This window comes from Cornus florida, unplaced genomic scaffold (assembly GCF_030987335.1).
Source record: "Cornus florida cultivar Cherokee Brave unplaced genomic scaffold, ASM3098733v1 CherokeeBrave_3.0.0_Hap2_Chr01, whole genome shotgun sequence".
NCBI classification, from domain to species: Eukaryota; Viridiplantae; Streptophyta; class Magnoliopsida; order Cornales; family Cornaceae; genus Cornus; species Cornus florida.
This window is the reverse complement of record NW_026775571.1, coordinates 76,500,423-76,512,463: the sequence shown is the minus strand read 5'-3', so window position 1 is coordinate 76,512,463 and position 12,041 is coordinate 76,500,423. Positions and strand designations below refer to the sequence as shown.

At 35.2% G+C, this 12,041-nt stretch overlaps 1 pseudogene; it reads left to right on the top strand.

Moving 5' to 3' along the window:
* The first annotated feature begins 8,548 nt into the window (after positions 1-8,548).
* Positions 8,549-11,752, top strand: LOC132275172 (putative wall-associated receptor kinase-like 16; annotated as a pseudogene).
* Positions 11,753-12,041: the final 289 nt, after the last annotated feature.

Genomic DNA, 12,041 nt, shown 5'->3' with positions numbered 1-12,041 from the left:
TGAGATCTGTGAAGTTCGATCGATCACAAAAAGAAGTGAGATCGATCACAAAAGTTGGATCGATCGAAAGTAAGTGAGATCAATCTCACTACTTCGATCGATCGAAGACATGAGTTCGATCGATCTCTCAAGATCGATCAGAGATACTAGTTTGATCGATCGAACTATGCGATGTTGAAAACTCAAAAGTCACATATTTGTGACCTTAGAAGCATGGGGCCCACACGAATGTGTTCATGGGCCCAATAACACATCAAATCAACAAATCCATCACAAATCGAGGCCCATACTCCAACAAATCTAAACAAATCTCAAAATATCTACAAAACATACACACGTATATACACATATATATATAATGCTTCGAAGGCTCATCAATGGCGGATTCATCCATCTAAGCAACCTAAATCGAATATGTAAATCATTGAATCATCAAATCGAAGGTCAAATCTCAAAGTGGATCTTGGTTCTTACCTTGAACAAGTGAGAGAAGTGGATACGAAGAAGGAAAGATGGAATCCGAGATGAGAAAGAGATATGAAGCTTGGAAACTCGCCGGAAAGCTTCGCCGGAGATGGTGAAATGGTTGGACAGTGACGGCGACGAAGAGAGGTTAGGGTTTTGAGGATGAGGGTGAGTTAGATCGATCTTTGTAATCGATCTTGCAAACCCTCCGTTTTATTTTTGAAAACATTCCCGACAGAGTTTGATCGATCGAACTCAACTGTGATCTATCGAACTTTAATGAACTCTCTTCAAGTTTTTTTGGATTTTTGAAATTTTTGAAAATTGCAAAATGAAAATTAAAAATTGGGATTAAAATTAAAAAATGGAAAACAAAATAAAATATACATATATATATATATATATATTTAATTAAATTAAATTGAATAAACACTAATAATTAAAAATTAATTAAAATAGAATATTTTTGAATTTTTGAAAACTTTTTGAAAAATAAAATGAAATAAAATGAAAATGCAAATGCAAATATTTTTGGATTTTTTGGAAATTTGAAAAGTCAAAACAAAGTCAAAATAATGAAATGAAGATTGAGATCGATCGAAGCAAGAGTTCGATCGATCAGACAGAGAGCAAAAATATGCAGGTTTTTGGCTCAGAAAATTGGCTAAGTGTTGGAACATAAGATTGATTGAACTTGGAAGTTGGATCGATCGAAAAACTTTCAGATCGATCTTGGAATGTTTCGAACAATCAGACAGAGAGCTAAAATATGCAGGTTGATACAGGCTCGAAATTTTTCTAAGTGTTGAGTCATGAGATCGATTGAACTTGGAAGTTGGATCGATCGAAGGTCTCTTGATCGATCTTGGAGTTGGTTCGAACGATGGGACAGAAAGGTGATTTGGATGCAGGTTTCTGCAGGTCAAAATTTTTTCTAAGTGTTGGATGCAGAATGGAGTTCAATCGATCGAACTCAAGTTTGAGATCGATCGAACTATGCAGAATGCTTAATAATGACATGAAAGCTTATGCAATCCTCACTAAAATTCCTTGAAATGCATATAAACCAAAAACAAGTATCTAGACTTCGCAAGAAATGAAATGAAAGATAGAAATGGGGGAGGAATAGGGTTTTGACACCCTACGAATGTTTTTGTTAGTCTTTAACGTCTCTAGCAAGACATTGGGCTCTTTTAGCCCGGATCAAAGATCTTATAATGCATCCCCTCCTTGTTGGGGTGATAGATGCTTTGAACTCCTCCCAACAAATGGTTCTTTGAAGAACTTGTTGGATTAAGCTCAAAAGAAATCTTTGGTCCCTTGTCTATGCAATCACAACTTTTGGGCTTCCATGCCCTTTCAAAGCAAGAGTTTGAAACAAGACTTTTAGAATACAAGGTTGAAGATAATCCTTTGGAAGTTTTGGTTTTACACAAAAGCTCATTTCCTTGACATTGAAGATCATAACATTCATCTACAACATTAACTTCTCCTTCATATTTGTCAAATGAATTGGGTGTGAGATTAAAGATATTCAACTTCACCTTCATGTGGCCAAATGGGATCTTCATTATCCCCGTCCTACAATTGATGTTGGCATTAGTGGTTGCCAATAAAGGACGGCCAAGGATAACGGAAATTTGGCTCTTAGGATTGGGAACCGGTTCCGTGTCTATGACAACGAAATCAACCGGGAAGAAGAATTTGTCAATCTTTATCAAAACATCCTCAATTATACCCCTAGGCTTCTTAATGGATCGGTCGGCAAGTTGCAAAATTACCGACGTCGGTTTCAATTCACCTAAGCCCAATTTGACATAAACCGAGTATGGAAGAAGGTTAACACTTGCTCCTAAGTCAAGAAGCATCTGATTAATGATATGATCACCAATAATGCATGATGTAGTGGGTGAACCGGGGTCCTTAAACTTTGGAAAAGTGTTATATTGCAAAATTGAGCTTACTTGCTCGGTCAAAACCACTTTTCTTGGTGCTTGGCTCTTGTTCTTCCGTTTTTGGGTGCACAAGTCTTTCAAGAATTTGGCATAAGCTGGCATTTGTTTGATTGTATCCAATAGTGGAAGATTAACTTTCACTTGCCTAAACATTTCCATGATTTCATTGGTTTTTACCTTTTGCTTGTCTTTTGAAATGGATCCTTTTAAGGCATCCGGAAATGGAACCTTTGGTTCAAACACTTTTTCAAAATTCTCTTTTGAACTCTCTTCAACACAAGAAGTTTTCAAATCATTTTTCAACAAAACCTTTTCAACATCATTTTTCAAAACTTCTTTTTCAAACACATCTTTCAAGACTTTCTCATTTACAAGGTCATGTATATGCAATGAAGGAGGAATGGGATGTGAAACGGGACGGGTGACAACTTGAGGTTGCACCGGTTCACTCTCTTCATTGGACATTCCAACTTGGTTGCCACAATTCTACCACTCCGCAAGGTAGTCACCGCATTAACATGTTCAATGGTGTGGCCTTCCGATGAGGAATGGGTTTCCACAACACATTGTTGCTTAGGTGGGGCATTTATAGGCATCTTTCCATTCTTTCTCGCATTGAGAGTGCTTGCTATTTGTCCTACTTGGGTTTCTAGCTTCGCAATAGATTGAGAGTGAGAATGAAGCAATTGAGTGTTAACCTCTAAAGTGCCCAAGGCATTCAAAACTTTCTCTTCAAAGGCGGGACTTCTAGTATTACCTTGGGAATAAGATTGGTTGGGAAAATGAGAATTAGCAAATTAATTCTCTTGTGATTGATAAGGTTTATAACCTTGGGATCCTTGGTTTTGAAGTGGAGGTGTAATGTACTTCCCTTGAAAACCGCCTTAGGAAGGATTTGAGCCCTCTCCTTGGTTTTTCCAAGAGAAATTCGGATGATTCCTCCAACTTGGATTATAATGAGTGCCATAAGGATTGTTCCATTGGTTCACAAAAGCCGCATTGACTTGTTCATTAGGTTCACTTTGCACTTGTCCGTGAAGACAATGAGAAGTAGAATGAAGAACACTAGAACAAGTCATACATGTTTCATTTGATGCACAATGAGAATGGTTAGGGAAGGAAGATACTTGGTTCGCTGAGTTTTGGTTAATTAAAAATTGATCAAACCTTTAAGATAAAGACTTCATTTCGGCGGTTATTTCATTTAAATGGTCGACTTGATGTAAGCCAACACTATTCCTACCATGTGAATTTCTACCATTCTTGGATGATAGTGTTCTATGCAAAGAATTTTCACTCATGCTCTCATAGAGACGCCACACGTCATCCTCATGCCTATCAATGTATGAGCCACCCATGGAAGCATCAACCATACCCTTATAGTTGTCTGATAAGCTCTCAAAGAAGTATTGAACTAATTGCCATTTGGGCATGTCATGATGTGTACACTTCCTAAGCAATTCATTGAAGCGTTCCCATGCCTTATGAAACGTTTCTCCATCTCCATGTGAAAATTCTCGAATTGAGGTCCTCATGGCATTGGTCTTAGAAACCGGATAGTACTTTTTCAAGAACTCTTGTTGCATTTCTGCCCAAGAAGTGATTGAAAAAGGCCTAAGATTATTAAACCAATACTTTGCCTTGTCTTTCAAGGCAAATGGAAAAAGTTTGAGTCTTAAAACCTCTTTCGGCATGTCCGTATATTTTACAGTGGAACATACTTCAAGAAACTCATTCAAATGCTTGTAAGGTTCTTCACTTGGAAGTCCATGATAGTTAGAAAGCATTTGAATGGTTTGTGGCTTAATTTCATAATGATGTGCTCTAAATGGAGGTAATTGGATACATGTAGGTGCATTATACTCATTAGGCACATAATGGTCTCTTAAAGCAAGAGGTGGATAAGCTACTTGAGGTACAACATGAACACCTTGGTTTTGAATTCCTTGATTGTTGATGGGAGGTTGTGGAACATACATTGGCCTTGGCATTCCATATGGAACTTGGCCTTGTTGTTGTGGTGGTTGGTGAATGAATATCCTAGGCATGCCTAATGGTACTTGTATGTTCTCATTATGCACATTAGGATGAAGGATACCTTATTGGTCTATGTGACCAATGTCCTCAACATGATTATCATTATGGTCATCCATTGAAGGATTGGCTCTATTTGAACATCCTCTTCCCCTAGGATTTCTAACGATAGATTCAAGGTGCAAATCAAGAGGGACAAGAGTTGGTCTTAATGAACGACGTCCATGCATGCACAATGCAAAACACAAAGAAACACAGAGAATGGCAAACACTATGCCTTCACAACAATGTAATTAGACTTCTTCCACAAACACTTAATTCATACTCCCATACTTTAACAACAATGATGCAAGACAATTAAAAATAAGCCTCCACGCGGGCGGACGATTTAACTAAGGGATTGAGTAAAGAAAGTCTCACAAAGGTCCTTTAGCACTTCAACTCCAAATTTTAAGGCTTAGCTTAGTAATTTGAGAATTTTTAGCTTTTTGCTTCCTTTGCATGCTTGAATTGAATGCTCAATGGCTCTTTTGCTTGCTTCCTCTCCAATAATGCACCTAGTTAAGTAATCAACACAATAAGTAACCAAAAAGAAAAATAAAAATAAAGTAAAGACACGATCAAAAGAGTACTAATCCTAATCAATTCCATAAATCCGACATTGCCAAATCTAATCAACAAATCCCTGGCAACGACGCCAAAAACTTGGCCAGTGTATGCCGCACCACCGTCAAGCTTGATGAGTGTGCATTTAGGCGAGGGCCAAGAGTTTTACATTTATAGAAGCCACTACTACCTTTCACTAAAAATATAGCTAGGGCGAGTAGGGATCATCCCAACGGACTGTGAGGATCGAGCAATGTCGTGGAATTATAATTAGGGCTAGTAGGTCGAGTGATCAAACAATTGGTTGGTTGGTTGATTAAAGAGCAACTAGATTAAGCTAAATGATAGCAAAAGAAATGCAATTAAGAGTAAGTAAGAAAGAGAGAGATCTTGGGGTTTAGAGATCACCACCAAGTAATGCATTTCTATATCATTGACAAGTGATTAATGAGGGCAAATGGTGTGTTGCAATATTGGTGTGCGTGTTTGGTTGATTCAACAAGCAAGGATGACTAGTTAAGCATGTATTGTCTAAACATCATGTGAAAGGCACAATATATCTAAGCAATGAAGCATGTATTGTCTAAACAATATGTGAAAGGCACAATAAATCAAAACAAGTCATTAATCTTTTCATTAAGCTCACAATCCAAATACAACACAAGGATAGAGACATATGCTAATTGCATTCAAAAGTTCGGATCGTCAAACAAAAAGCATAGATTATCCTCCTATTTAACACTACACTATAACTATACTACATCTACACTACTAGCATGAAAATAAACTAAGGGAGAGGCACAATCCATCAAAAGATAAGCATGAACCATCAAGAGAATCACAAAAGCATTCCTTTAAGTACTATGTTTTCCAAATCTATAGCATCAATACACATAAACATGCATCAATAACACAAAATCTAGAGACAAGCACATGAACATCTATTCTAGCATACATAGACATATGGATAGAATGAAATGATCAATTGAAAGCATTAAACTACATAAATCATTAAATAAACAAGATCTATATATATCAAAGTGTCAAAACATCAATTACAACACTAATCCCTCAATAATACACAAGATTAAGATATAAAAAGCATGCTTGGGGCTAACTCTAGCCCCAAGAGGATGTCTAGCCACTCATGGTGATGTTGCTCCAACCCTCAAGGGCTAACTCCATGGTTGAAATCTGCTCCTTGTTGATGAAGAACTCCAATGGTGTCTCCAGCCTCCTCCTCCTCTAAGCTTGCTCTCCAAGAGATGATATGAAAATAATATTGGCTCCTTTTGTAAAAAACAATCCTTATCCTTATATAGGTAGGTCAAAATGACACCCAAAATGAGCTGGGGTCGTGCACACAATATTCCCTAATGATTGGATAAAAGACAACTTTCAATGAGATGGAATTTTAACTTTTTCGCACTGGAGGAAGTTCGATCGATCGAACCTTAAACTTGGATCGATCGAAAGTAAGTGAGATCGATTGAACTTAGGCTGGATCGATCCAACTGGCTAAGCTTTTTGGAAAAAGACAAATCTAATATATTTATAGGAGATATTTATGGGAAAAGGACAAAAGTGGTTAGTGGGTGGTACAGCTGTGGATAGGATCAATCATTTGAATAAGGACAAAAGTGTTCGATCAATCGAAGGATGGTGTTAGATCAATCGAACTTTTGGAACTTTATGCTTTTGGGTCAAGGCTTGGATCTATCTTGAAGTGTTGAGATCGATCATTGTTTGATCGATAGAACCTTGAACTTGGATCGATCAAACTTTGCTGCTTGTCATATTTAGCTTCATTTGCTTCCCTTTTTCTCCACTTTGCTGCTTTCTTTGTTTAATCCCATAATTGCTTCAATTAAACTCTTATTTGGTTGAATTGGCTTATTTTCGGGATAAGTGCCTGAAAAAAGAAATAATACGAAATCAATCTAAAACGGTAAAGTAAGATAGATAAAGGTACTAGAATGCCTAAGCTTAAGGGATTTAAATACGTACTTTTCAGCGCTCATCATTACTCAACTCAATTACCAACTGTCAATTCAGGAAACCCTAGCAAAAAACTCAATTGTTGTTATATGTGAAGAATATATTAATTAATGGGATTAATATTTTTTTATTTTTTATTTTTTTTTCCTAAAAGCTTATCAAACGTGTTTTTGGTTTACCGTTTATAAAATTCAAGAAATATTAAATATTACCAAATAATTAATTGTTTTTTAAAAATTGACAAAGAAATAAGAACACTTAGAAATATAAATAAAAATAAGAAACACATAAACATAAATGTTACTAAACGACCCCTAAGTGTTTGGACCCATTTTATTGTAGGAGATAAATGACGTGACATACCCGTCTCACTCAATATCTTCTCTGGCAAGTCTATCATTTTCCTAATAGTAAACTATGGTAGGCTGCAACTTTGGAATAACTTTAAGGGTAAAGTGCAAAAAAAAAACCCCCCTTAAACTATTGATCTTTTGCAAATAACAACACCCCCCCTCCCCCCACCCCCTGCCCGCACTGCCCGCACGGAACTAAAAATTATCCTCCTGAACTATTGTTTTGTTACAATATAGGAAAAATCCATTTCAAAAGACTATTTTACGTTATCTCATTAAATTTTTTTTTTTTAATTTTTTATTAAATTATTTTTACCATCTTTTCTCTTATCTAAATATTAATAATACTATTTACCTTAATTTTATTATTAATATCAATTTATCATAAAAATAAAAAATAAATAGATTTGTAAATTTCATTTTCTAAAATGATTAACTTATTGTTAAAATTTTCTTATTTATAATAAAACTTATTATACCAGTTTAAACTTTTTTACTGTAGAAAATACCTTATTTTTCATACAATATATTGATGAAAAATTAATAAATTAGTTAAATAAAAATACTTCTTTTTCATGTAATATATTCATGAAATATTAAGAAATTTGTTAAATTATTTTAAAAAATTTATTTAAACAATTAAAAAAAAATTAAAGCTATATTTATGCAAATTTAATACATAATATGTTATCAAATTAGTACGATTTTTTTCATAATTGATTTCAACAAGAAAAATAGATTAAGTGTAATTCAATAAAAAAAAGAACATTATGGTCATTTAGCGAAATATAGTCTAGATATTTGCGCATTTTGCAATAAAATGTAACATTATAGGGGGTATTATGCATAAAATATAGTTTAGATGGATTATTTACAAATTCAAACATAGTTCCGAGGATTTTTTGATTATTTATGCTAAATACAAGTAAGTGAAAGATCTTACTTTCTTATTTGTGTTTTGTAATTGACCAATTAAAAATAATAAGTCTTAACAATTCACTCAACAATTTCGGTGTAACAATCATTTTCCAAACTTAAATAACTCTCGGCATTGACTAATAGATAGTAGTCATCGGCTTCTTTCTTTCATTTCATTCTTTCAAAAACATTGAGAGGAGAGAGGAGAGAGGAGAGAGAATGATTATTCAATTATTGCTGCAAATCGCACTATTGTTGTGGCTAACACTAACAGAAGCATCATCATCAGCATTAGCAGCATCACTAGCAATAGCAAAGCCTGGTCGTCAAGACAGTTGCGGAAATGTTAGCATTCCATACCCATTTGGTATTGGAACCAATTGTTTTGCTAAGGACTCGCTTTACACGTTTGAGATAATCAGCAACAAATCTTTCACTCCAACCAAACCATTCATCACTAGCATGAACCTTGAGGTGCTTGAAATCTCATTAACAGAAGGCACTGTTCGTGTCAACAACCCGGTAATCACTTCTAATTGTGAAAACAGGGTTAATAATCAATTTGTGGACTTGATCGATACTCCTTTTTACTTCTCAAACACCTACACCCGATTCACGGCCATGGGTTGTGACAACCTCGCCTTAATCAACTGGCAAGGAATGGCCATAGGGTGCGTGTCCAACTGCAATGTTACTTCAAGGGATAAAAAATGCTTTGGCATCAACTGCTGCCAAACCACAATCCCTCCATCACTTGACTTAATCAATGCATCTTTCAGAAGCATAGATTCAAACAACAATACAAAAGAGTGCAAATATGCCTTTATGGTGGAGCAAGATTGGTTCACTAACCTGACAGACCCCTATGCGGTGAAGAAAATGTAGAAGGTCCCTGCTGTGCTGAGTTGGTACATATTTGAGGTGCCAATCATTCGGAGGCTACAATTCCGCTGTGCTCAGCTCATTATGCCGAATTAATGCTTCCTGCAGTTCCAGTCAAAGCTCAGCTTACCGTACCAACCTATGCCAATGTGACCGCGGATATGAAGGAAACCCATATTTGCTTCATGGATGCCAAGGTAAAGTTCCGCAATTAATATATTTGCACTGCAAATTTTCAGTTTAGTTATGCAATACTTGATTATATCTTCATCACCAAGAACACCAAACACCTAGCCACTTGTATGTATTAAATTTTAGGGTAAGAAGTCTCTGCGGCGTTGGCAAACGAGTGGGTGGGGAAAATAAATTTGTATGTTGATTTTTATTTTTATTTTAAATTTAGTTAGCAAAAAAAGCTATAATTTTATTGGGTAAGGTCCATACAATTTACTCCAGTATATGAGTTTATATATATATACATATATATATATAAATGCATCGTTGTAGATTACATTGAATTAATTGTAAGGTTGTTAATGTCTTCATGTATAATATAAGGGTTATTTAGGTATTATATAAATAATTCTTAATATTCTAACAACTAATTAGTGGGAGGGGATCGTTGAGCACATGTACCAAACTTCAAGAGTGATCAAAGTGATAAATTTCAAGTGCTCTATTCACGTGTAATTTGACAAAATCACAAGAAAGTTTAGTGTAATTTACCTTAATTTTAACACTACATAGACAAGTTTTATAAATCTATTGTCACTTCTGTGTATATGCCTCAACTAACTAGTCTGTATGTAGACAAACATGTTAATAACTTGTTATTTTTTGATTTTGCACTTCAGATATTGATGAATGTGCGAGGAATGAGACGAATCGCTGTAAAAGATCTGTGAGAATACGCCTGGGAGTTACAAGTGCCATTGTCCCCCTGGGTACTTATCTGGTGGATATAGTTGCTATGAACTAAACAACATTATTGAACCCAAGCAAAACAAACATGTGATTATTATCATAAGTATGTCCTTTCCACCCTGGCTTAAACACACCCTCGGACAAAAAAAAAATAAAAAAAATAAAAAAAAAATAGAGGTACTGATTATTGCTGTATATAAAAAGGAACAAAATTATGAGCCAAATTGAAGGAAGAAAAAAAAATGAAATGGGGGTTTGTTACTACTGGCTAACATGTTAAACACTGTAATACTGGGAAAGGACTTGTCTTTCTTATGGGAATAGATGGGATCGATATGAACGAACCTAGAAAATATTAGCATGTATACAAGTATTTTTTTTCACTCAAGCATAAAAATTTTAGGTTGAAAAAGTAATTCTTTCCTATTGAGTTCTGCAGGTACTGGAATAGGTCTCGGGATACTATTTTTACTTATCGGTACATGGTGGATGATTAAACTAGTGAAAAGAATAAAGAAAATTAAGCTCCATAAAAAATTCTTTAAATGAAATGGGGGTTTGTTACTACAACAACAATTGTCTTCAGGTGAATGCCATATTGTTAAAACCAAACTCTTCTCTTCAAAGGAGTTGGAAAAAGCCATTGACCACTTTAATGAGAATCAAATACTATGGCAAGGAGGTCATGGTACAGTTTACAAAGGCATGTTGACAGATGGTAAAATTGTAGCAGTTAAGAAGTCCAAAATAGTCGATGAAAGTCAACTTGGACAATTTATTAATGAGGTGGTCATTTTATCACAAATTATCCATAGAAGTATAATCAAGCTACATGGATGCTGTTTGGAGACAGAAGTGCCTCTGCTTGTTTATGAGTTCATCCCTAATGGAACCCTTTTTTAGTATATCCATGACCAAAATGAAGAGTTCCCTCTTTCCTGGGACATTCGTGTTCGGATTGCTTTAGAAGTTGCAAGAGCTCTTTCATATCTACATTCAGCAGCTTCCATACCCATTATTCATCGAGACATCAAGTCCACAAACATATTGCTGGATGATAAATATAGAGCAAAAGTGTCCGACTTTGGGACTTCAAGATTGCTCGCAATTGATCAAACTCACTTGACCACAAAAGTACAAGGGACCTTTGGATACTTGGATCCTAAGTACTTTCAATCAAATTAGTTTACAGAGAAAAGCGATGTTTACAGCTTTGGAGTAGTTCTCGTTGAGCTCTTAACGGGACAAAAACCGATCTCATCAACCATGTCTTTAGAATGTCGAAGTTTAGCAACAATTTTCCTATTGACAATGAAGGAGAATCGTCTATTTGATATTCTTGATGCTCAAGTTGTGAAAGAAGGTGGGAAAAAAGAGATCATGCGAGTCGCTAATCTTGCAAAACGATGCTTGAACTTGAATGGGAGGAAAAGGCCTACAATGAAAGAAGTTGCAACAGAGTTGGAAGCAATTAGAATGTCACATGGAGCATCTACAATTCAAAAAAGCTATGAAGAGGTTGAATTTGCAGTAGCTGAACTCACTGGGCCTAGGGATGCTTCAACTTCAATGGGATTTTATCTAGATAGTAGTGTATCATCATCATCAGATGTTTAATATCTGTTTTCCAAGTAAATGCATGTGATGGTACTTAAGGTTTTGTTTTTCCATATATCATGTTCTTGTTTAAATAATGGGGTATTATCATTGAAATATTTTCCTACTTATGGCGTTTAAGAAATCATGATCGTAAGAAAATTTTATTATCGTCTATAATATTTTCCATCTCGTGTAAGCTAATCTTGATGAGAAATGCTCTTAATATATGGCTTTTTGAAGTGTTTATGAATATCGTTTTATATCTAAACTTGAATTATATATAATGCTTTTTTTATTGGTTGAGTAC